Source organism: Trachypithecus francoisi, unplaced genomic scaffold (genome assembly GCF_009764315.1).
Source record: "Trachypithecus francoisi isolate TF-2019V2 unplaced genomic scaffold, Tfra_2.0 Contig01461, whole genome shotgun sequence".
Taxonomy (NCBI): Eukaryota; Metazoa; Chordata; class Mammalia; order Primates; family Cercopithecidae; genus Trachypithecus; species Trachypithecus francoisi.
The window spans coordinates 3,637,374-3,663,913 of record NW_022681433.1 but is presented as its reverse complement, the minus strand read 5'-3'; the positions used below and the strand labels follow the sequence as shown (position 1 = coordinate 3,663,913).

Below are 26,540 nucleotides of genomic sequence, written 5' to 3'. Positions count from 1 at the left end.
AGAGCGCGGCCTCACAGCATTGAAGGGCAGCTTGCCTGTGGTGACACTGTAGGAAGGGAGCTGAGGGAATAACCACCACAAGCTTACTGTCTCTGGCTGAACCCAACCAGAAGCCAGGGGACATGGGGACTGTCGGTATCTTTCATTTCCTGTCCAACTTTCCGGGGTTGATCACACATGAAAAAGGGTGGAGTGTGGATCTGTAGGGAAAATGGTGGGGAGGGGTGTGTGAGGGGAACAAAATAAAAACAAACTAGTACAGGTAACCGGCAGTAAACATGAGACTAATGATAAAAGTGTTCTTTTTTTCTCCCCGTCTTTTTTTTTTTTTTTTTTTTTTTTAAGACAGAGTCTTGCTCTACCGCCCAGGCTGGAGTGCAATGGCGCGATCTTGGCTCACTGCAACCTCCGCCTCCCAGGTTCAAGCGATCCTCCTGCCTCAGCCTCCTGAGCAGCTGGGACTACAGGCGCGCACCACCACGCCCAGCTAATTTGTGTATTTTTAGTAGACACGGGGTTTCACCATGTTGGCCAGGATGGTCTCCATCTCTTGATCTGATGATCTGCCCGCCTTGGCCTCCCAAAGTGCTGGGTTTACAGGCATGAGTCACTGTACCCGGCCTTCTCCCCTTCTTTTTATCCCATAAAACTGGCATAGAGAAATAGGATTGCTCTTAAAACGTTTAAATTATATAAGCAGGGATCCCGTTTAACATACCTTTCAGAGAGAAATGCCTATCAGGTGAAAGTTACTCTGAAGGTAGCATTATTTAAGATGTTCATATACCCAAAGAACGAGTATGTGGACCAGAAAGAAGCTGTTGAAGCTACTACATTCTAATTAAATTAATGATTTTCTTTCCAAATTCCCCTTGAATCTCTATTCTTACTTAGCTTTCTATCACAACACATATCAAATGACCCATTCCAAATACCAACATTGGTGGATTAGAGTATACTTAGTTTCACCTAAGAATTATAGGGGTTTTAGTTATTTTATGATAATATTATTATGGTCACATATCATTTTGAAAAATATAGTTCATTCAAGAATACAAACAATCTAATGGATATTTGGTTACTTCATAACAATCATTTTAAGTATATCATACAAATGAACATGGTTAACTTTTAATATTTTTCAGAGGGGATGATATAGATTCTGCCTTTATTTTGCCTCTATAGTAAAATTATTGATAAAGTAATTAAGATCTATTGTTCTACATTTGTATGCCCGTGGACAGTAGTTATCAGCCTCTTTTATGTTTCACTAGTAATTATATCCCATATAGTAAATTTTTTTTTTTTTTTTTTTTTTGAGATGGAATCTCACTCTGTCGCCCAGCCTAGAGTGCAGTGGCCGGATCTCAGCTCACTGCAAGCTCCGCCTCCCGGGTTTACACCATTCTCCTGCCTCAGCCTCCCGAGTAGCTGGGACTACAGGTGCCTGCCACCTCACCCAGCTAGGTTTTTTTGTATTTTTTAGTAGAGACGGGGTTTCACCATGTTAGCCAGGATGGTCTCGATCTCTTGACCTCGTTATCCGCCCGTCTCAGCCTCCCAAAGTGCTGGGATTACAGGCTTGAGCCACCGCGCCGGCCCATATAGTAATTATTAATTACCATGAAATAATTATATAGTAATTAAAACCTATATCCTGTAGGTTTTAACAAATAAGAAATGTAAAACCATATACTTTCAGGAAAGGTCATATTTCATAAATATTCTGTTATTATGTTTATCATTTACTATAAGTGTTAAGGCTGTGAAACATTGTAGTAGAAATTACTAATGTTTTAAAACAAGCCAAAACTATTCTTTTATGGTCAACTACAAATTTTACTACTTTAGTAACAGTAAAACATAAAGACGCTCAACAAAAAATATTGCCATCATTAGGTTTATGTAAAATTCTACAACTTCAGATGGACAAAGCAGAAAAAAGGTGTTGGCATTCAGAGGGCAGCTGACATGAAGATGAAGCCTGAATGTAAAAGATAGATCAAGGACACGGTTGGTCAAACGGATGGAGAAGGGACAGAAGTCAAATGGATATCCACAGTAAGCAAGGCCACTGGGAAGCTGGACAAGAAAAAGTCTTTTTGTGCCCATGGGAAACAAAGATTAGAATAAATTTTGTCCAAGCTGACAATGAGTACATCGGAAGGCATAGATTCCCGGAAGCCAGAGCAGGGTCAGAAGGACATGCCACACACCTGATGGTCAGCCAGTTATCAAAGTTGTAATGCTAATTTTGTCTCCTGTGGGCTCTAGTAGGTTAGAGGACTTCTGGCCCCATCACGGTAGTGGGATCCTGTGGCAAAAGGATGCCCTAATATGTGTTGTGGCATATTTTTAAAAAATTGTTAGATATTCACAATGCTTTCAATTATATCTCAGAACTAAAATTTGTTTTACTTTCTAATATAAAATAATTGAAATAATTATGGTAGTATAAAATAAATAAAATAATGTAAAATTAAAATAAGTGAAATAATACTTTCACTTCATACATTAGGAAGTATGATGTACTCATTAGGATCTATGAGTATATAGCAAACAATGCCACTTAAATAAACACTGGCTAATGTTTCCAGCACAGCCCTGGGGACTAGACTGGCGTTCCCAAGTCTGGCTTGGTGGCAGCAGCTGTTAAGATCGCCCAACTTGCTCTCCTTGCTTGACTTTCATCTTGTCAAACTTCTTTCTGATAATAATTTGGCTTTCCTTGTAGATTTGTCTACAGGGTAGCAAATGAACAAACAAGAGGGTTCAGTCTGCTGTTTTCTATGTCTTTTGTTGTAAACAAATACATTGCCATCCTGGTTATTATACATCAGTAACTGAGGGTCCAATTAACATGAGTTCCCTCAGGAAGGAAGCACCTGCTCCTCATGTTCTGATTGATTGGGTTGCAGGGTCTAGTCCAGAGCACTTGGTATTCTTTGCTACGTTTGGTTTTTCTCTCAAAGCATAACAGGAAGTCTGAGAAGACTTTTACACACAATACTCTTTTGGGTACATTATTGGTATCCTTGGTACAATTAAACTTACTTACCTGTGTCTTGATCCACCATAAATTCTGGAAACTGTCCTGATTCAGATATTGCCCATCATAAAACTTTCTTACAAATCAATTAACTGAAAGAACAAAGACCAAATTTAAAAAGGATAAAATCTTCCCTTCTGTTTTTTTTTGGGGGAAAGTTGATGCACACCATAAGAAATTACATATGTCTTAACCCAAATACAAAAGTAAAAGTAGTAAGAGTGAATTCTGGAATACACTACGATAATGAGAAAAAAAAAATGTATATATGTACACATATATATATCTCCCAGTTTTTATAAAAATTATACTTTAAGTTCTAGGGTACATGTGCTCAACGTGCAGGTTTGTTACATATGTATACATGGGCCATGTTGGTGTGCTGCACCCATTAACTCATCATTTACATTAGGTATATCTCCTAATGCTATCCCTCCCCACTCCCCCGACCCCATGACAGGCCCCAGTGTGTGATGTTTCCCACCCTGTGTCCAAGTGATCTCATTGTTCAATTCCCACCTACGAGTGAGAACATGCAGTGTTTGGTTTTCTGTTCTTGTGATAGTTTGCTGAGAATGATGGTTTCCAGCTGCATCCATGTCCCTACAAAGGACATGAACTCATCCTTTTTTATGGCTGCATGTATTCCATGGTATATATGTGCCACATTTTCTTCATTCAGTCTATCATTGATGGACGTTTGGGTTGGTTCCAAGTCTTTGCTATTGTGAATAGTGTTGCAATAAACATACGTGTGCATGTGTCTTTATAATAGCATGATTTATAATCCTTTGGGTATATTCCCAGTAGTGGGTGGCTGGGTCATATGGTATTTCTAGTTCTAGATCCTTGAGGAATCGCCACACTGTCTTCCACAATGGTTGAACTAATTTACACTCCTATCAACAGTGTAAAAGTATTCCTGTTTCTCCACATCCTCTCCAGCAACTGTTATTTCCCGACTTTTTAATGATTGCCATTCTACCTGGTATGAAATGGTATCTCATTGTGATTTTGATTTGCATTTCTCTGATGGCCAGTGATGATGAGCATTTTTTCACGTATCTGTTGGCTGCATAAATGTCTTCTTTTGAGAATTATCTTTTCATATCCTTTGCCCACTTTTTGATGGGGTTGTTCGATTTTTTCTTGTAAATTTGTTTAAGTTCTTTGTAGATTCTGGATATTAGCCCTTTGTCAGATGGGTGGATTGCAAAAATTTTCTCCCATTCTGTAGGTTGACTGTTCACTCTGACGGTGGTTTCTTTTGCTGTGCAGAAGCTCTTTAGTTTAATTAGATCCCATTTGTCAATTTTGGCTTTTGTTGCCATTGCTCTTGGTGTTTTAGTCGTGAAGTCCTTGCCCATGCCTATGTCCTGAATGGTATTGGCTAGGTTGTCTTCTAGGGTTTTTATGGTTTTAGGTCTAACATTTAAGTCTTTAATCCATCTTGAATTAATTTTTGCATAAGGTGTAAGAAAGGATCCAGTTTCAGCTTTCTACATATGGCGAGCTAGTTTTTCCCAGCACCATTTCTTAAAAAGGGAATCCTTTCCCCATTTCTTGTTTCTGTTAGGTTTGTCAAAGATCAGATGGTTGTAGATGTGTGGTATTATTTCTGAGGGCTCTGTTCTGTTCCATTGGTCTATATTTCTGTTTTGGCACCAGTACCATGCTGTTTTGGTTGCTATAGCCTTGTAGTATAGCTTGAAGTCAGGGAGCGTGATGCCTCCAGCTTTGTTCTTTTGGCTTAGGATTGTCTTGGCCATGCAGGCTCTTTTTTGGTTCCATATGAACTTTAAAGTAGTTTTTTTTTCCAATTCTGTGAAGAAAATCATTGGTATCTTGATGGGGATGGCACTGACTCTATAAATAACCTTGGGCAGTATGGCCATTTTCACAATATTGATTCTTCCTATCCATGAGCATGGAATGTTCTTCCATTTCTTTGTGTCCTTTTTTATTTCACTGAGCAGTGGTTTGTAGTTCTCCTTGAAGAGGTCCTTCACATCCCTTGTAAGTTGGATTCCTAGGTATTTTATTCTTTTTGAAGCAATTGTGAATGGAGTTCGCTCATGATTTGGCTCTCTGTTTGTCTGTTATTGGTGTATAGGAATGCTTGTGATTTTTGCACATTGATTTTGTGTCCTGAGACTTTGCTGAAGTTGCTTATCAGCTTAAAGAGATTTTGGGCTGAGACCATGGGGTTTTCTAAATATACAATCATGTCATGTGCAAACAGGGACAATTTCACTTCCTCTTTTCCTAATTGAATACCCTTTATTTCTTTCTCCTGCCTGATTGCCCTGGCCAGAACTTCCAACACTACGTTGAGAGAGGGCATCCCTGTCTTGTGCCAGTTTTCAAAGGGAATGCTTCCAGTTTTTTGCCCATTCAGTATGATATTGGCTGTGGGTTTGTCATAAATAGCTCTTATTATTTTCAGATATGTCCCATCAATACCCAGTTTATTGAGAGTTTTTAGCATGAAGGGCTGTTGAATTTTGTCAAAGGCCTTGTCTGCATCTATTGAGAAAATCATGTGGTTTTTGTCTTTGGTTCTGTTTATATGATGGATTATGTTTATTGATTTGTGTATGTTGAACCAGCCTTGCATCCCAGGATGAAGCCAACTTGATTGTGGTGGATAAGCTTTTTGATGTGCTGCTGGATTCGGTTTGCCAGTATTTTATTGAGGATTTTTACTTTGATGTTCATCAGGGATATTGGTCTAAAATTCTCTTATTTTGTTGTGTCTCTGCCAGGCTTTGGTGTCAGGATGAGGCTTTGGTATCAGGATAATGCTGGCCTCATAAAATGAGTTAGGGAGGATTTCCTGTTTCTCTATTGATTGGAATAGTTTCAGAAGGAATAGTACCAGCTCCTCTTTGAACCTCTGGTAGAATTTGGCTGTGAATCCATCTGGTCCTGGAATTTTTTTGGTTGGTAGGCTATTAATTATTGCCTCAATTTCAGAGCCTATTATTAGTCTATTCAGGGATTCAAATTCTTCCTGGTTTAGTCTTAGGAGGGTGTATGTGTCCAGGAATTTATCCATTTCTTCTAGATTTCCTAGTTTATTTCCATGGCGGTGTTTATAGTATTCTCTGATGGTAGTTTGTATTTCTGTGGGATCAGTGGTGATATCCCCTTTACCATTTTTTGATTGTGTCTATTGATTCTTTTCTTTCTTCTCTTTTCTTCTTTATTAGTCTTGCTAGTGGTCTATCAATTTTGTTGATCTTTTCAAAATACCACCTCCTGGATTCATTGATTTTTTGAAGGGTTTTTTTTGTGTCTCGATCTCCTTCAGTTCTGCTCTGATCTTAATTATTTCTTGCCTTCTGCTAGCTTTTGAAAGTGTTTGCTCTTTCTTCTCTAGTTCTTTTAATTGTGATGTTAGGGTGTCAATTTTAGATCTTTCCTGCTTTCTCTTGTGGGCATTTAGTGCTATAAATTTCCCTCTATACACTGCTTTAAATGTGTCTCAGAGATTCTGGTATGTTGTGTCTTTGTTCTCATTGGTTTCAAAGAATATCTTTATTTCTGCCTTCATTTCGTTGTGTATCCAGTAGTCATTCAGGAGCGGGTTGTTCAGTTTCCATGTAGTTGAGCAGTTTTGGGTAAGTTTCTTAATTCTGAGTTCTAGTTTGATTGCACTGTGGTCTGAGAGACAGTTTGTTGTGATTTCTGTTCTTTTACATTTGCTGAGGGGTGCTTTACTTTAAACTATGTGGTCAATTTTGGAATAAGTGCGATGTGGTGCTGAGAAGAATGTATATTCTATTGATTTGGGGTGGAGAGTTCTGTAGATGTCTATTAGGTCTGCTTGGTGCAGAGCTGAGTTCAGTTCCTGAGTATCCTTGTTAACTTTCTGTCTCATTGATCTGTCTATGTTGACAGTGGGGTGTTAAAGTCTCCCATTATTATTGTGTGGGAGTCTAAGTCTCTTTGTAAGTCTCTAAGGACTTGCTTTATGAATCTGGGTACTCCTGTATTGTGTGCATATATATTTAGGATAGTTAGCTCTTCTTGTTGAATTGATCCTTTTACCATTATGTAATGGCCTTCTTTCTCTCATTTGATCTTTGTTGGTTTAAAGTCTGTTTTATCAGAGACGAGGATTACAACCCCTGCTTTTTTTTTTTGCTTTCCATTTGCTTGGTAGATCTTCCTCCATTCCTTTATTTGGAGCCTTTGTGTGTCTCTGCACATGAGATGGGCCTCCTGAATATAGCACACTGATGGGTCTTGACTCTTTATCCAATTTGCCAGTCAGTGTCTTTTAATTGGAGCATTTATCCCATTTACATTTAAGGTTAATATTGTTATTGTAAATTTGATGCTGTCATTATGATGTTAACTGGTTATTTTGCTCATTAGTTGATGCAGTTTCTTCCTGGCATTGATGGTCTTTACAATTTGGCATGTTTTTGCAGTCGCTGGTACTGGTTGTTCCTTTCCATGTTTAGTGCTTCCTTCAGGAGCTCTTGTAAGGCAGGCCTGGTGGTGACAAAATCTCTTAGCATTTGCTTGTCTGTAAAAGATTCTATTTCTCCTTCACTTATGAAGCTTAGTTTGGCTGGATATGAAATTCTGGGTTGAAATTTATTTTCTTTAAGGATGTTGAATATTGGCCCCCACTCTCTTCTGGCTTGTAGAGTTTCTGCCAAGAGATCCACTGTTAGTCTGATGGGCTTCCTTTTGTGGGAATCTGAATGTTGGCCTGCCTGCTAGGTTGGGGAAATTCTCAGGGATAATATCCTGAGGAGTGTTTTCCAACTTGATTCCATTCTCCCTGTCACTTTCAGGTACACCAGTCAGACGTAGATTTGGTCTTTTCACATGGTCCCAAATTTCTTGGAGGCTTTGTTTGTTTCTTTTTACTCTTTTTTCTCTAAACTTCTCTTCTCACTTCATTTCATTCATTTGATCTTCAATCACTGATACCCTTTCTTCTACTTGATGGAATCAGCTACTGAAGCTTATGCATGTGTAACATAGTTCTCGTGCCATAGTTTTCAGCTCCATTAGGTCATTTAAGGTCTTCTCTACACTGTTTATTCTAGTTAGCCATTTGTCTTATCTTTTTTCAAGGTTTTTAGCTCTTTGTGAGGGTTCGAACATCCTCCTTTAGCTCGGAGGAGTTTGTTATTACTAATCATCTGAAGCCTCCTTCTCTCAACTTGTCAAAGTCATTCTCCATTCAGCTTTGTTCTGTTGCTGGGGAGCGGCTGCATTCCATTGGAGGAGAACAGGCACTCTGATTTGTAGAATTTTCAGCTTTTCTGCTCTGGTTTCTCCCCATCTTTGTGGTTTTATCTACCTTTGGTCTTTGATGATGGTGACATACAGTTGGGGTTTTGGTGTGGATGTCCTTTCTGTTTGTTAGTTTTCCTTCTAACAGTCTGTTGGAGTTTGCTGGAGGTCCACTCCAGAACCTGTTTGCCTGAGTATCACCAGCGGAGGCTGCAGAACAGCAAATATAGCAGAACGGCAAATGTTCCTGCCTGATCCTCTGGAAGCTTTGTCTCAGAGGGGCACCTGGCTGTATGAGGTGTCAGTCAGCTGCTACTGGGAGATGTCTCCCATTTAGGCTACTCGGGAGTCAGGGACCCACTTGAGGAGGCAGTCTGTCCGTTCTCAGATCTCAAGCTCCATGCTGGGAGAACCACTACTCTCTTCAAAGCTGTCAGACAGGGACATTTAAGTCTGCAGAAGTTTCTGCTGCCTTTTGTTCAGCTACAGCCTGCCCCCAGAGGTGGAGTCTACAGAGGCAGGCAGGCCTCCTTGAGCTGCAGTGGGCTCCACCCAGTTAGAGCTTCCCTGGCCACTTTGTTTACCTACTCAAGCTTCAGCAATGGCAGACCCCCCTCTCCAGCCTCGCTGTGGCCTTGCAGTTCAATCTCAGGCGGCTGTGCTAGCAGTGAGAGAGGCTCCGTGGGCGTGGGACCTTCCAAGCCAGGCACGGGATATGATCATCTGGTGTGCCATTTGCTAAGACTGTAGGAAAAGCACAGTATTAAGGTGGGAGTGTCCTGACTTTCCAGGTACCATCTGTCATGGCTTACCTTGGCTAGGAGAGGGAATTGCCTGACCCCTTGTGCTTCCCTGGTGAGGCGATGCCCCACCCTGCTTCAGCTCACACTCTGTGGGCTGCACCCACTGTCTGACAAGCCCCAGTCAGATGAACCTGGTACCTCTGTTGGAAATGCAGAAATCACCCATCTTCTGCATTGCTCACGCTGGGAGCTATAGACTGGAGCTGTTCTTATTCTGCCATCTTGGAACCTTCCCTTTTCGAGAAAATATTGACTAAAGAGGCAGTGATAGAAATGGAAAGCTGAAGCTTTGTTATCCTTCTGCCTGATTGAAGTTTTGTGCCTCAGATCAAAAAGTTGAACTATGCATTATATTTACAAGTCAAAGCCTCATAAACTGAATGCCTTAGAAATTCTGGGGAGATACAAGCAAAGCATTCAAACTTGCTTATCTTCTACTTATTTATAGCTTATGTATTTCCTAAAAGGATTGTATGGTAATTTACAATATTATATAGTGTGGATAAAATAAAAGATAAATCCAGTTATATAAGTGTGAATTGCTGAACCATTTGAATGAAAGAAATCTTAGGTTTTCTTTTTCCAAATAGCAAGCAAAATCTGTCTTTGAGCAAGATTTTGTAAGACACACAAACCAAATATTAATTTGTATATTTTCCTTACCTCTGTTAGCTTATAGAACTCTGTTCCAGCAACACAGGAAGGAGTCGGGTTCCCAGTTGATGGAGTGTCTTACTCTATGATTAGCTTCAGAAATAATCCAAAACCTGTCTTGTGGGCTCTGATGTTTAATGAGGATTGCAGAGATACCCCTACAGTGACTTGTTCTTTCATTCTGGGCTCTACCATGTAGACACTCTGCTGTTTTTCAGGATGAGAATAAAAATGAAATTATCAGTCCCCCTACAGACTGAACAGACCCCCTCTTGGCTAAGAAGACCCCAGGGAAACCTTGGAAGCTGAGTTCCCAGCCACGGTGGGATGGGAGGCTGAACATGCCTCCTTAAACACCCTCGTTGGCTAACCACCATTAGACTTCCTTCCCTAAGGGTTTAACAGAAACCAGCCCTTCGGGAAGACTCAAGCTGATACCCACCAACAGCCTAATGCTGCCTTTCCATTTTGTGGTTTTGACAGCACAACAACTAGCCAGCGTTCCTTCCTGATAAGTGACCTCCAACCCATATTAGTTCTGTCTAGTCTATGGAGGATGCACAGCGATGATTATCATGTTCTCTGCTTCACTTTTTAATGTCAAATGGCCAGAAACTCCACCCTTAGATCATGCTAATGCTGCCATTTTTTTGCACATATGACTCATGAAGGGGCCTGAAACTCAATTATACAGGTGCATGTTTTAGTCACTCTGTTCCTGTTCCCTTTGCCCCTGCCTTCCAGGTGTCTGTCTGTTTCTGGCTTCTGCCAGAAGCTATGCTTTCCCAGCCTGTTAGAATGGTCACCTTGCAGGCTGCAACCCCTTATGAGTAATAAAGCCCTCCTTTCCAAATGCATGAGCCTGGTCATTCTTCAGCTGACAGGACCAAGGCACTTGGTATGCATACCATCACCTTTATCTGAGGACCTACCACCTTTGGGGTGCTATGCAGGAGGGGTTACTGGAGCCTACAGGTGTTTACAGGTGTCTGCTACCCATAGTCCCCTCTCTTGTCTCCCAGTTCTGAGGGCTTGGAAAAGCAATACCACTTACTCTGTCTTTTATCCTTATCAGTCAAAGCACAAGTCTCCAGTCCAGATGCTCATCTACTTTTTTGTCTTTTTCAAAAGTGCTGAGCGTTTCCAAACACAGTTTTGGGGCAGCATGGCAATGGGGTGGGTGGATTATTTAGAGCTTTAGTCCTTGAAATACAAAATAACTGCAAATTCCCCTAAAGACAGTAAGCTTCAGAACTCAACCCCTAAGGCCTTGCTAGCCTTTCTATAGGGAGGGTAAAAGGGAAAATTACTTTTTTTCCTTCTTTTTAAAAACTACGCAAATGCAACACAATGAAGACCCCAAGTGATTGTTTTTATGTAATAATGCAATTATAAAATGACAGGATTGTTTGTTTTTACGTAATAACGCAAGAATAAAATGACAAGACTAAGACAGTAAAGGAAGGAGGGATATAAAATGGCTATATCAGAAACCTGAGTAAAAAATAAGTGTTTTTTTTTTTTTCTTACTAGAGTACAGACTTCTAGCAGCTCAGTAGCTCAAATGATGAAGGGAACACAGTGGGTTGCCCAGCTATTGCCTAAAAATAGTAGGTGAACATTTATCTGTATTGTATTGATAAAGTACATTCGTTAACTAAGCATTTTCAGTGTAAGCTTTAATAGAACTTAGAACACTGCAGAAGTTGGCTAAAGCACTGCAGCTGATTTGCAAGTAGTATGAAGATTTCTGCCACCTCTAACTCAGGACTAAGCTGGTTCTTAAAAAGTGGCATTCAATTAGGCTTCATACCTGGGAGTTGCCTGTAGTGATTTTGAGAAATTATTCATTTTTAATGAATTTTTCCACCTCAGGGGTCACCATCACATTGACAATCCCTGGGGAGCATGAGAGATGCCTCCCTCTCTGTTGGGTCCCCCCACCAGCGACCTGGCAGCTGGTGCCGGCTCCCACTGTGGCATTCTGCAGGTGCAGTGACCCCAGCGCCACACCCCTGGGGAGGTCAGCCTCACGGTCCAGCTGCAGCAGCAAGTCATTCAGGTGGGGGTCAGCCATTCTCACGGATGGTCCATGTGGAACACGTCTGCTGGGATCTCTCCCCACCGTCTCAGGTCATGGGCCCCCAGCACCACGGAGGAAATTCCTCCTGCTGTGGAAGCAGCTGGCTGCAGTCAGCTGGAAGCCAGGACGGACCAGGGCACCCCCACAGAAGTGAATTTCCTGATCCTGAATCAAGATCAGGATCCCCTGATCCTGAATCAACGTCAGAATCCTGGGGCCCAGCCTCAATGAGAACAACTAGTAAGTTTTCACTCATTTTGTTCAGATTTCCTAAGGAGTGGTTTTATGAGGGTGACATCATCAATCTCAAATGAATTCCTAAAATTCATTTTTTGGCCTAACTTCTTGTTGTAAACAATTCCTTTCTCTTCTTTATTGTCAAACCCAAGGGTTTAAACCCAGTTGGCATGTCTGGCAAGAAGCCACTATTGGCGTCTGATGTCAAGTGGCAGCAGCACAGAACTGTGGGGGCAGAGAGCTCTAGGGAGATCCATGGTTGGGGGCGGGAGGGTAGGGTGGGAGTGGGTTTGGGGGAAGAGGCTGTGTGTAAGTAGAGGAGGAGCTAAGTCCCAGCACAGCCAGAGCCAGAGCCAGAGGCACAGTCTGAAAAGAAGCCAACTCTGAGCCAGGGATGAAGGAAGATGAGGAACCCCAGGACCCAGAGATATGCCAAACCAGGAAATGGAAATGCAAAGACAATACCTGAGCAGGGGCAGGACCTGGGTGCCCAGATGCATGGGGAGGAGCCAACACAGTTCTCTAGAGATGAGCGAAATCCAAGAAAGGCAATGGGAATCTCTTACCAGCGTCTACCACGTAACCAGCACTTTCAGGTGATCGGCTTGTCAGTTTTCTCCCAACTTCACAGTAATCTGGAGAGTACCTATTATTATTTTCATTGCAGCAAAATACATAATTTGGATCTTGGCTACTTCATCACAGTAGTCAGTAACATGAAACAGCGCATATCACAAGCTTAAAACATAGTGAGAAGAAATCCAATAATACTCAGAATCCATTAATCAGTAAAACTCTAAAAGTGTATTAAAGACAAATTTATTCACGGCCACAATCAACACTATATACTTAGCCCAAGAGTTACCATTATATTTAGTAGAAAAGTTGAAAGCGCCAAGACTGAGGAGTTCAGGCTACCTTGTTACTTATCTCAGTGAGATGAGTACCAGAAAGTAGAGAAAATGTAGAGAAAGGAAAAATTAAAAGAGGCAAATATAGAAAAGTAAGATTTCTTTTTACGATAGATGAAACTGTCTACTTAGAGAACTCAAGAATGGTAGCCAAGAAGTATTAATAGTAATTAAAAGGCAGAAAAAAAAAATCCACAGAAAACCTGTTACCTGTACATATGGTGTTGCTACTTTTCAGTTGCTGCATAGAATTCCATGTATGGGACACCAAACAAATTAAACTGCAGTAGAAATGTTAGGCCAGATATACTCAAGATACGGTCAGGTCAGTTCTCGAATCAGTCGACATGATTAGTCCATCAGTTGACTTATTCATTCATTGACTCACTCTTTAATAATTGTTTATAAATAAAAACAAAGGCACTGTGTGTGGTGGGGGTATGGTGAGGCAGTTTCTAGGGTCTCTGTGCTTTTGGAGTATCCAGTCTATTGGAGAAGGCAGCTGTTAAACATGTGGCTGTCATGAGGACTGGTAAGTGCTAGGATGGGGGAGGCACAGGAAGGACTGTGCCATTGACCTGCCCTGGCACAGAGTAGGTTTCAGAGATAATTTTTGTGTCATACAAGAAAAATAGTTTTGTTAGTTTAGAGGGCATACCTCATTTTAAAATACAAAATTAACCAACCAACCAAACAAAAAAGTATCCAAGGCCCTGGAGTTACTTGTTAGCTTTGCACAGAAATGACATTGTAAACCTTGAGTTTCATTCACCGGACTGGGCTTCTGCTGACATTTGGATCTTTTAATCTTTAAACCTTTAACTTTTTTAAACCTTTGGACAAAGGTTTGTCATCACTGAGAATACATGAGGTATTTTAAGTTCTGAAAGTGCTCCCGTAAGAGGGGCAACAATGCTCTGAGCAAGACAGCATCATTACCATAAATGTCAAACACCCCAAAGGGACTGCTATAAAAGGGACAAAACTCTCTGAAATGAATCAGTACGGGATTTAAAAATGCATTCTCCTTACTTACATATCATCCCTTTTATGGTAGATCACCCTGGTTTTGCAGAGCTCTTAGTTAACCAGAATTCAGTGCTTACCTGCACTACTGCTTTCCCTTAAACACTGAACAATAATAGTTTTCTAAAATGCTCATGTTAGGCATGGGAATTAGGATCAGATGAACTGGATTTGGGTCTCAGTCCAGCCCCAGGTTGTAACATGAAGACAGTCATTTAATTTCTTTAAGCCTCCAGTTTTCTCCAAAACATTTTATGAAAATGTTCAAACAAACGGCAAAGCTTAAAGACTTTTACAGTGAACACCCATAATCCCACCATTTAAACTTAATCATTAACTTTTTCTTTGTCACATATCTATTCATGTATCCATCACTCTATCCGTTCACTGATCCACTTACATTTTTGATGGATTTCAAAGTAAATTTGCAGATATTAGTATACTGCCCCTAAATACTTCAGCATATATAGCATTAACTAGAGTTGAATATTTGCTTACCATTTTTTATTCTGATGGAAAATGTGCATATTTAAAATGCATAAGTGTGCTTTTGCTGAGTTTTGTCAAATTGCTAAGTTCTAGGGTTGAGCCTCCTCCTTTTTTTTTGTTATAAAACGGAGTTAAGAGTACTTGTCTCAAAGAGTTGTTGTGAGGATAACATATAACAGCTAATGGGAAAAGAGATTTGTAACTTATAAAGTAAGGTAAGGGTGAGGTGCCATTTTTCTAATTGTAGTTAATATTCTTACCTATTTGATGAATATTGCTATTAGATATGAAGCAAACTCTAAAAGGGTGACAATTTCATTTAGACCTGTAACCTTAATGACTACACAAGCTGTCACTGCCCTAGTGTTAATTGTTAAGTAGTTTGCACGCAAATGATTTCACATGATTATGACACCATTGCTTGTGTGACATCTGTTCTTGTCATCTGGGAAGCTCTGTGCTGTGTCTGGAATATGTATGGCAAAGTGGTGATGGCAATATTCCCTCCTCTTAATTCAATTAACACGGTTGTGTTGCATTTTCCAAGCTTTCCGTGTGGCCTCAGAGACTGGCCCTCGCTTTACATCCATCTTGTAGTCCAATCACAATTCATGAATGTTTAACAAAACCAGAGGACTGTGGGTCAGAAACGGTAACTGGCTTTCTGTTTTTCTTTAACAAGACCACCCACAGCAATGAAGGTTCAAATGTGGACATCGGACCACTTAATGATTATATTTGGATGCCAGGGTATCCTCATTGGTAATATGTTAATAACTTAGTTATGATGTAATTTGGTTAGTAAAATGATACTGTGGAGAAGATTGGGCAGGGTTTGTCTGGAATTTGACCTGCCTGAAAATTTTGGCCAGGTGTTGGAAATTGGTCATGAGATTCAGGACCTGGAGAAAGTCCTGTTTAGCAGGTGTGGACAGGGCATGGTTGCAGAGGTAGTTCAAGCAAGTTGCCAGCATCAGAGAATAATTCCACAAGCAATAACAGAAGTATAACTACAAGTGCATGGTAACAGGGACTCTAGGGGCCATAACCTGGGAAGGGATCTGAGATCTTGCCCTTCTTGCAAGCTCACAAGTTAGATTGCCACAGTTTCATGGAGGCTGACAGAAGACATAAGAATCCTGGGTCACAGACAAAGTACTTTCTTATGACACAGCAAACAGCATGAATTTCAGGTTTGCATTGGTTCCCCTTGATTCCCTAAGTCCCATGGGAACAAAGCAGTAAAAGAGAAGGAAATTCATTCTTTGATGGCATATTTGAGCTACTAATTTGAAAACCTAGGGAATGCTCAATCTATGAATATTTTGTTATGCAAGACAATAAATATTCTCATTATTTAAACCTTTTGAATTGAGTGTCCTATAAGTTGAAGCCCAAATCCACCTGACATAGTTAGACTAGTCAGATCATCATTGCAATAGTCATGGTGTGAGATGGTGATGGCAGTGAAAAGAAGAAGAATAAAAGTCAAACATTTTTATTTGACTACATTTTGGAGGAGAAATTAATATTTGCTGTTGAATTGGATCTGGAAGTTGTTAAAGAAGAATCCAGCATGACTTCTAGGTGTCTGGCTTAAACAACCTGGTGAATAATGATGCCCTTTACTGAGATAGGAAAAACTGGAGAGAAACAGTTTTGGGGGATGGGAAGTTAGGGTACTAATATGAACACCTAGCTGGAGATGTTAAGTAAGTCTTATAGCTGGAACTCAGAGGAAAGACCTGGGTTGGAGCAGTTATATATAAATGGCATCTAAAGGTATTTATAATCTTTATTAGCTTATAATGGTATTTAAAGCCATGTCTTAGAACAGAGCCTAGGACAATGTACCAAGGAATTCCAATATTTAAGATTTGGGTAGAACATGATGAGTCATTAAAAAGACAAAGAATGAGACGAGGTAGTGGAGAACAGGGAAGGGGAAGGGAGGGGAAGGAAAGCTCTAGGTAGAAGGAGAACCAGAGGGGTGTTGTCATGGAAGCTAGGAGAGAGTGGTAAGCCAATGCTTCTGATGAGCCGAAGACAGAAAACCCTCTACTGACTTTAGTAACATGAAAATCACTGATGGTTTTGCAAGTGTAGTTTCACTGGACTGGTCAGGACAGTTGCTAGACTTGAATGACTTGAGAATTAAACAGCTAACAAAAGTTGCTTAAGAGTGAGATGATTGGCCGGGCGCAGTGGCTCAAGCCTGTAATCCCAGCACTTTGGGAGGCTGAGACGGGCGGATCACGAGGTCAGGAGATCGAGACCATCCTGGCTAACATGGTGAAACCCCATCTCTACTAAAAATACGAAAAAAAAACTAGCCGGGCGAGGTGGCGGGCGCCTGTAGTCCCAGCTTCTAGGGAGGATGAGGCAGGAGAATGGCGTAAACCCGGGAGGCGGAGCTTGCAGTGAGCTGAGATCTGGCCACTGCACTCCAGTCCGGGCGACAGAGCGAGACTCCGCCTCAAAAAAAAAAAAAAAAAAAGTGAGATGATTATATTCATTCTCTCTGCATGTATTTGCATTTTTCTGTCAGGTGGAGAGAAAAAATTTCCCTCCATGATAACACCTGGGGATCTCTCTTGAAGGTAGGTCAACTTTCTGCTCTTTCCATGTAAAAAGAGAATGATTTGCTGGGATATTTAATAATGATCACTAACTACCTCCACCAAAGGCATAGCTCAACAGTTTTCTTAGGAGAATAAATTTAGGTTTGAGCCATTGATGGATTGTTGTTTTTTGGCATCTTTCTATTCTATACTTAATTCCTTCCTTTTTTTTTTTTTTTTTTGAATGCTTATATTCTTTATTTCCAATATATCCTTTCCTCAGATTACATATGTGATCAATCTTTCTTATGGCTTTCACTGACACTGCTTATTTTCAAATTCTAACCCTCTTTTCTCCTTTCTATCACAGTCAGTTCCTTAGAAGAGAAGTCGACACAAACTGTTTACACTTTCTACACCATAATCCTTTGTCAAACCAGGGCAGTAGATTTTGTCCTCATCACTCCATGGAAACTTTCTTTCCAAAGGTTGACAATCAAAACAAGGACATCAAATGCAATGGTATTTTCTCAATTCTCCTCTAACTCTTCTAGGGAACTTATTAACCTTGCTCCACTGCTTAAATTCTTTTCTCCTTTGTCTTCCTAGAACCTGTGTTTTTTGAACCAGTTGTTACTTTTCTGACCATATTTTCTCTCTTTTTCTGACTGTTCTAATTGCCTACATAAAAGCATTTTTCAGGTACCCTGCCTAGCCCCTTTTCTATGTTCTACCTTTTTGTCATCTCATGTATCTTAGATTAACATATAATGTTCTTCATCATCCAATGCCAAATTTTCAAGATATTCCCTGCCTCAACTCTTCTAAGATGAGGTTCTGAAGGTGCTTCATCTTCCGCTGGTTCAGGACTGTACATTGGTTCTAATATTGACCAAATCTCTTGGGTTCCTCATTTCAAGAGCAAGTGAAGCCTAGGTTTAGTTTTGATCTGTGTTTAATCATTCCTAGTGTGTCTAGAGTATACTTACCAAAGGCATTCACACCATTTTCTACCATATGTGTCCAATCTTGTGACCAGAAACCCTGGGAATAGCTCCTTGGGGCCCATTCTAGGAGATCCTAGTTCTGGCTTCTTCTCCTTCCCTCTTCCTTCCTCAAGGGATATAAATTGCTTTTTACTGTCCCCACCAACACCCCACTGCTCTACCACTCCCATTACCTACTGGTTGCTTTTTGCTTTTTCAGCATTTTCATATCAGTGGAACCAGTTTCCTGAAGGTTCTGACTAGGCTCTGAATAATACATCCTGGCTCATATTACAGTATATTACTGGGATGAGAGGTCTTCCCTGAATCCCAGCGTGACTTGCTAGTTCCTTAATGATCTATCTAATTCTAGCTATCCCACACTCTGGAAAAGATGGGCCATTTTCCTACACCTAAGTAATTGGTTGGGGTCTTGCTTTAACCTATGTCATTCCATTCCAGAAAAATAAAACTGCTTGCTATCCACTTGACTTTGAGGCTCATCACTTTCCAGAATATTCTGTTTCTAAGTTTGCATTCACTAGATTTTGTTTATTGAATTCAATATCAGTCCAGACTGGATCCAAGTTCACTATTCTCCTTCACCACTCTAAATTGTCTCTGTACCACCTGTTACAGTGTTACCATTGTTCAGTTCCTCTTTGTTATACACACTTTGCTACTCCCCATGACCCACCATCGACATACATCAGTATGTGTGTGCCAGGAACCCTCTGCTCAGGGAGATCAAAACTAACTTTAGACTTTCTCTGCTCTTAAAAATGAGGATCCTAAAGGATTTGATTAGAGTGAGAACCACCCAGCAGGCCCAAATCAACAAGTATTTGCTTCAGAACGTGAGCTTAGAAGAGTGAAGGTAGGACATTTTGAAAAGTTAGCTCAGGATTCCTTATAGCTAAGTTCATAAAAATTAAAATGAAAAAGGGCTCCTTATTTCCTATGAGCATAACTTTTCAAGTGGCCTCTTCCCATCTAAACAACTCCAGAGAGAATAACCTCTCCCAGCGCGCTGATACAAGAGGCCTTCTCAGGGTTCCTTGTGACCTGTAGACTCCTAAGAGACTGCAGAAAGAGTGGAATTCCTGAGGCAGCCATGACAAAATGCAAAGAATTAATAGAGATGGTAATCACCTGACCCTAAAACCCAGTGATTAAGGAGGAGTCCTTTAGAAAACTGAAATGGATGGAATTGTTCTTAGGGTTAGGTGATCCTAAAAAACATTTGACTTGTGAAGTGAATGCTGAGAGAAATTCCATAAGAAAGAAAAGCAAGTAGATAGTGTGACAAGAAGGAAAATGAGTCTAGCCAAAAGGAACTCACCCATACACAGGCATTTAGTTTTCTGTATCAAGCATCGTGTAAGAAGCTCAGGATATAGTGTTAAGCTAGGGATACAATACTGAACAAGTGGAACACAAGATTGTTGAGTGGAAGACAGATAAATGTATATGAAATCAAATAAAGTATGGGAGGTGGTATGACAGAGGAAGGGGCAAGTTGCTCGGAGAACATCTAGGGAGGGGAAGTAAACCAGACACACTTCCTGAGAAGGAGATGAATAAGTTAAAGGCCAGAAGAAATTAACCACATGCAATGTGAGGAAGTCGTGATCCAGGACACAGGAAGGTTACAGGACATTTGGAAGAAGGAATTCAATAGAGCTGGAGAGTAGCATGTGAAAAGAGGTTGGCAAGTGGGAAGAAATGGGATTAGAGAAGTAGATGGGGCCAGATGATGGAGGGCTCTCCGAGCTGTGTCAAGAGGTTTGGGCTTTATCTTAAGGCAATGGTAGCCATTTAATAATTTTGGACAGGGAAGCACTCTAGGTACCAAATATAACAAAGTCCTTCCCCCCAGATTTCCACCTAGGTATACCTAATGGCAGAAGCTAGTGAACGGATACCTGGAATATTGTTGGACATAGTTAACTTTATGAAGTGGAATTTCTTGGTATCTTGGGTTTCATATTCAACAAAATTATGAGCATTTAGCATAATACATCTGTTTATTTTAGAATAAAATAGTTTAGAAGATATACCTTTGATAAAATCGATGCACCTTAAATACAGAGCAAGCAGATACTGAGGCTCCAGGTACCCCAGTCACATTGCCTTTTACTCTTGAAGTTGCAGAGCTAGGAGTAAGAGATTAAATGAGAATTGTGTTTTCCTGACTGAACCTAACCAGAGAGGAGAGGTCTTTTCCACTTAGAAAAAGACAAAATGCACTGGACATCTGCAGAAATGCAAAAAAAGAGGGACATGAAAGATAAAAGACAAATAGTTGCAGACTAGAAGCAATAAAGACAGAACGCCTTGAACATGAGAAGTGGAGAGGAAGTCTTAGCAGTCCCTGCAGCCAGCAAGCTTCCGGAGACAGTGTGACAAGTAAGGGAAGTTAGCCAGTCCAGCTAGCTTCTTGGAGAAACCAAGGAACAGGGCACACAGCGCTCCCCAGGATGAGATGTTGCTTCTCATCTGCAGTAGCAAGATTATGCCAGTTCCTATCCAGGGAAATTCTCTCGCGTGAAGATTAAATGACATCGACATGTATAAATATAGTTACATAAAACTATTATGTATACTTATGTATAATTAACTCAGTGCTATTGTTATTTTTAAATTAACAGCTTTGTGTTGAAAGCCCCGTGCAAAATAATTTCTTTTGGACTTTAAGCACCTGAGCCCATGTGACTTCCACCCTAGTCATGATCTTCACGGCTAGGCAGGGCCAGTCCTTGATTTATTCTCCCAGGTTCCCAATTCCAGGTACCTCTTAGTTTTGAACAATGCTGACAATCATAAAAGCAGTTAATATTTATGAGCTCTTATTGCGTGCTGGCGCTGTTCTGAATGCTTTACTTGATTACTTCATTCAATAACACTCATAACGACCTTATTTTTATCCCCACTTATAGATGAAGAAAGAGGCATAGTGAAGTTAGGTGGCTAACTCAAGCCACACAGTGAAAGAAGGGGAGTCAGGATTCTAGTGTAGGTGGCATCGGAGCCCATGGTTTTAATCATTCTGATATGTATCCAGGTAACCAATTCATACAGAGCTGCGGTCAGGGCTCTCTCTTTACCAGAGAGGTCTGACACATGTCTGAGAATGTTAAGGCCCAGAGCTCCCTGGGAAGTGAGTTTGGAAGAGATCATGCTAACATGACCTATCTTGTTAGCATAAATCTTCAATTGTCTAAGACTAAAATAAATGTTGGGGCTGGAAAGCTACTTTGGATGAAGATTGCAGCAGTTTCCCTCTCTCACATAGGGGGTTTCCCAACTACTTCTGAGATAGCGTAACTTGTTTTTCTGGAAACTCATAAACTCAGATTAATTACCATTGTACATTATAAGCCCAGATGAGCTTATTTTAGACTCTTTATCTGTAGCTTGGAATTCTATGTATAGCAACATCCAGGTAAACGAGTTAACCACACTGTATATTTCTACTTTCTACATTTCTTGAAAATTATTTCATATTTTGTTACTTTCCTCAAATGTTCATTATCCCTTCCATCCTTCCTCTCACCTAATAACTTGCTTACTATTTAATTGAGAAAATTAAAGCAATCAGAAGGAGGGTTCCACAAGTGCTCCTATCATGTGTGACTGACTGCATATGAGACGGTACATTACACTTTCTCTCCTTTTAAATGTGGATGTACTATCCTGGCTTCTCAACAACGTCAACCCCTGTACTTGCACATGAAAATGGAATTCCATTCCCTGGATTCTACCTGAAGATATTGGCCAGAAATTCTCTCTTGTTTTTCCTGAAGAGTCAGCTTCCCAACTCCACCTTTTGAAAGATTCCCATCAGGTGTTGTCCCACATACTGTGCCATTTCTCTCCTACCCTTTATAGCAAAACTCTTTAATACAGTTGGTTACACTGGATGTCTCCTAATTCTCTGTCCATTCTCTCTCAAGCTCACTCTGGTCATGCTTTTTTCTTTGCCTCTCAACTTAATGACCTCAACATTGCTAAATCCAGTAGTTAAAATTTAGTCATACTATTTAAACTATAATTGACATAATTGACTGCTCTTGCCTCCCGAAACTATTTATTCATTTGAGTTCTAAGATATCACACTGTTAGTTTCCTATCTCTTTGGTTTCTCTTTCTCAGTCTCCTTTGATGTTTCATTTAAACATCTGATCTCTAAACATTGGAATGCCTTAAGGCTCAATCCTTGGACCTCTTCTCTTTCACACTTACAGGTCATCTAATTCAGTCTCTTCACTTTAAATCCATCTTTATACAGATAACTCCAAGATCTATGGGTCCAACCCCTACTCCTCTTCTGAATTAGACTCATATATCAAGTATGATATACTCAAGGAATGGGAATATCAGCTTCATCTGTGTTAGGCAAAAATGAGGAAAGGTAAGAATTGAAAAAGAGCACAGGAAGGATGCGTATCAAACCCTGTTAGTTGCCAACTCAAAATTCATTCCCCAACCTGTTTCTTGGAAGAAGTACTCTGATTTTGTTCACATATCCATATTTCAGGAGAGAAATCACATACATACTATCTTCGTCCATTTGTGTTGTATAAAGGAATACCTGAGGTTGCATAATTTATAACGAAAAGAGGTTTATTTGGCTCATGGTTCTGCAGGCTGTACACGAAGCATGGTGCTATCATCCGCTTTGGTAAGTACCTCAGGAAGCTTTCCATTATGGTGGAAGGCAAAAGGGAGTAGACATTTCACATGGTGAGAGAGGGAACATGAGGATGCCACCAAGCCATTCATGAGGGATCTACCCCCATGACCCAAATACATACCATTAGGTCCCACATTCAACACTGGGGATCAAATTTCAAGCTGATATTTGTAGGGGACAAATACCCAAACTATATCACCTGCCTCAAGGGTAAATCTTGTATAATCTTAAACAATGAAGCGGTACTTATGCTAATCACTTGTTATAGGAGACATCATTTCTGTCCAATAAGAACTGAAGAAAAATCTGATAGAGGAATTCTGAGAAAAGGCTTCCTCATTGACAAAAAGAGATGCACAGAAAAATATGGACAACTTTCTTTTGATGGATGTTGAGGGCTGTGTATGAGGCGCCTGGAGCTATTACAGCCAGCCAGCAATGCAGTGCTAGCCTGAGGACAAGCCCCATGCTGAGGACAGCCAAGAGGAATGATAGGAAGAGAACAAGTGCCTGGTGAGATCAGGAGCCTTTGAAATAGCTAACTCAGGAGCTGCTCTACAGCTAAACTTCCTGTTATGAGGATACAAATTTGCCTTATTGTTTAATCCAGTTGAGTTGGGATGTTTTTGTTACGTGAGGCTTAACCATTAAAACTAACAATAGTGTGGAAGTTTTCAGGGAGGTAAATCTGAATATACGTATTCAGATTTAACTGGAATAGTCAAGGTCACAGATTCTCTACTAATTTTTTGTTCTGCTCACCTGTTCTTTTTATCTCAGCTGCCACTGAACAATTGACTGTTAGATTACCTGCTGGTTTCCCCAGCTGAATGCCCATTCCATTGAACATCCTCTTTCTCCATTCAGCTGAGAAGCAAGATTGGAATTTTTCCAAAGAAACTTTATAGAAAATTAAGAATGTTTAAAAAAAGTGAATTTTCCTCTTCCTTCCCCCTCTCCTACTCTTCACCTCCCTCCTCCTTTTCCTCTTCCTCATCTTCCTTCCTGTCCTTCTCTTTCTCCTGCTTCTCCTTATTCTTTTTCTTTCATTGTCGTTGTTAATTTAAGAGCACACATGAGACTGGTACAGATTCTGGGTACTCATTTCAGTGTGTTTTCCTTACTAAAGCTCTCTGTGGAATGGAAAAGAGATGCTAAACAACTTCCAACCAAGGACAGCTTTTGACTGTGACACTCCAACGTAGTGAATCAATCTTTCATCTCGTTCAGCTTTCATCAGAATAAGTTTTTCTTTTAAAGCAACCTTGTGTTCTTGAGTCATTTATATGCTCACTTATTCAATAAATATTTGTTGAGCACTACAAGCAAGCTGTTGTTCTAGTTAAGAAGGAAACAGTGTTGAACATGACAGAAGGTGCCCCTGATTTCAAGGAGTGTATATTCTAGCAGGAAGGGTGTGGGGTAGGGTTACAAACAATAAAAGGAAACAAACAACCAAGGTAATTTCTGAAGGAAATAAACAAGATGGCATGGCAAAAGATGATGTGGAAGGAGTGAGGGGCTACTTTAGGTAGAGTGGCCACATCAAGGTTTTCTAAGAGGACTTTGGAGCTCACATATAAAGGATTAGAAGGAACCAGCTATGCAAAGCCAGGGAAGGCTGATGCAGGCAGAGAAAGCACAGTGCAGGGGTTCTGAAGTCAGAATTAGCTGGGCTTGTTGGAGTGGTAGAAAGCAAGCCAGTAGGGCTTGGATATAGTAAGGGAAGGACCAACGAGGTATACAGAGGCAGATCATGAGGGCCGTTGTGACCATGGAAAAATAAGGATTTAACAACAGGGCTGTGGGAAGCCATTGGAAGGTTCAAGCAGGGAATTATTTAATCTGATTTATGTCTTTTTAAAGTTCCCACTGACTACTCTGTGGAAAACATATCAACCTCTGCATCTGTGGTCACACTGCCTTCTCCTCTTCTGTGGTATCATCTTCCTCCACCTCCTTCCTATAAGGAAACTTGTGATTGCATTTAGGGCCCACTGAGACAAATTGCTCCATCTCAAAATCCTTAATCACACCTGCAAAGTCTTGTCTTTTGTCATACTAGGTTATGTTGACAGGTTCTAGGGATTAGGATGTAGATATCTTTTGAGGAGGCATTATTCAGCCTACCAAAATGTGTATATACTGAGAGAGAGAGAGAGTGAGTTCCTGGCTTCCTAAAGTAACAGTATACTCCTCACTTACCTCAGATAATTGTCTTTTCTTTAAATCAAAATCTTGCTTTGTCACCCAGCTGGAGTGCAGTGGTGTGATCCGTAGCTCATTGCAGCTTTGACCTTGCAGGCTCAAGCACAATCTTTCCACCTCAGCCTTCCAAGTAGCTGGGTCTACAGGCGTGTGCCAGCACACCTGGCTAATTTTTTTAATTTTTAGTTTTTTGTAGACATGGGGTCTTACTATATTGCCCAAGCTGGTCTTGAACTCCCAGGCTGAAGTGAGCTTCCTGCCTCGGCTGCCCAAAGTGCTGTGATTACAGACATGAGCCACTGCAACCAGCTTTAGATGATTGTCTTCATGGATGCCCCATACAGAAGTATTCTTTTACCCGACATGTGACTCTGACTCTCAAAGCTCTTTCCTGGTCTTTTATTCTATCTTGTTTGGTTTTCTTGTAAATATTTTCTGTTGGAGTAAGGCTCATTATCTAATCAATTAAACCATTCTGTATTTTACTGAGCACTTATCTGCCAGGTATATTGTCTATCATGTCACTAGAATCTATGCTTCATGAAGCAAGAGCTTTTTCTGTTATGTTCACCATCACAGTCCAGTGCCTAGAACAGTCCCTGGCACATGGCAGATACTTAATGAATATTGATTGATTGGCTGAATGAATAACATGGCAGTGAACAAGCAGTCATGGACATGCACTTGATCCCTGAGCTCATGGAACTTTAATTTAATGGGACTTACAGCTGGCAGGCCATGCTGGATTCTTTTACTTATAATAGTCAGTGTCTAGCTATGTGGCTTTGATGACAAGTGCTGTTGTTCTTTGGAACCTGGCCACATTACATCAATTCATCCAATGACCAGCCACAGATTCATCATAACTTCACATTTCCAAGTAAGTGAATACATTTTGGGATGCACAAAATTACTGTTTCCTGTCAGAAGTGTCCCTCCAGTTCTCACATCCTTGCAGAATGAAGGCGACAAGAAGCTGTTGATCTCAATGAGAAATCAAATGCTCCTTAACCCAGGTTATTTCCTTCCTTCTTCCCTGGGTTCTTGATTGACCTGTGATCCCTTTGGTCACATCTTATTCTGGAAGGAAGTATGCTGCTCAAGTGCTTCAGCTGTAGTGCTAGTACAGTTTTTTTTTTTTTTTTTTTAAATAACATTTCTGCAATAACAATAACTAACTAAAATTCACCAAAGTAAAAGAGAGCTACTTCTTTATCATGTTCTGCTATTTTGGCATCACTATTAAAATCATTTGTTTCCTAGCTAATCCAAAAAGCTATGAGGCTCGATAAGTGGTGAAACAGCTTCTGTGATTTTTCTTTAACACGTAACCTGGGTCTGGGTATGGTGGCTCATGTCTGTAATCCCAGCACTTTGGGAGACTGAGGCAGAAGGATCGCTTGAAGCTAAGAGTTTGAGACTAACATGGGCAACATAGCAAGACCCCATCTTTATAAAAATAAAAATAAAAAATTAGCCAGGTAAAATGGCATCCTCTGGGATGAGTGGGAGAATTGCTTAAGCCCAGGAGTTCAAGGTTGCAGTAAGTGGTGATAGCAGCACTGCGCTCCAGCTTGG

The 26,540-nt window shown here is 40.5% G+C and overlaps 2 long non-coding RNA genes and 1 other non-coding gene across 3 annotated transcripts; 1 reads left to right on the top strand and 2 right to left on the bottom strand.

Moving 5' to 3' along the window:
• Window positions 1–1,560: 1,560 nt before the first annotated feature.
• LOC117096435 lies at window positions 1,561–12,819 on the bottom strand. Its single transcript, XR_004442486.1, has 4 exons — window positions 12,551–12,819; window positions 9,775–9,972; window positions 3,059–3,141; window positions 1,561–2,740 (listed from the first exon to the last, which is right to left on the bottom strand). It is a non-coding gene; the product is annotated as an uncharacterized LOC117096435 (long non-coding RNA).
• LOC117098653 lies at window positions 12,063–12,155 on the bottom strand. The gene has a single exon (XR_004443511.1). It is a non-coding gene; the product is annotated as a small nucleolar RNA SNORD116 (small nucleolar RNA).
• Window positions 12,820–14,367: 1,548 nt separating the features above from the next.
• Window positions 14,368–23,336, top strand: LOC117096430. Its single transcript, XR_004442485.1, has 5 exons — window positions 14,368–15,163; window positions 17,060–17,111; window positions 22,306–22,472; window positions 22,599–22,742; window positions 23,023–23,336. It is a non-coding gene; the product is annotated as an uncharacterized LOC117096430 (long non-coding RNA).
• The last annotated feature ends 3,204 nt before the right edge of the window (window positions 23,337–26,540 follow it).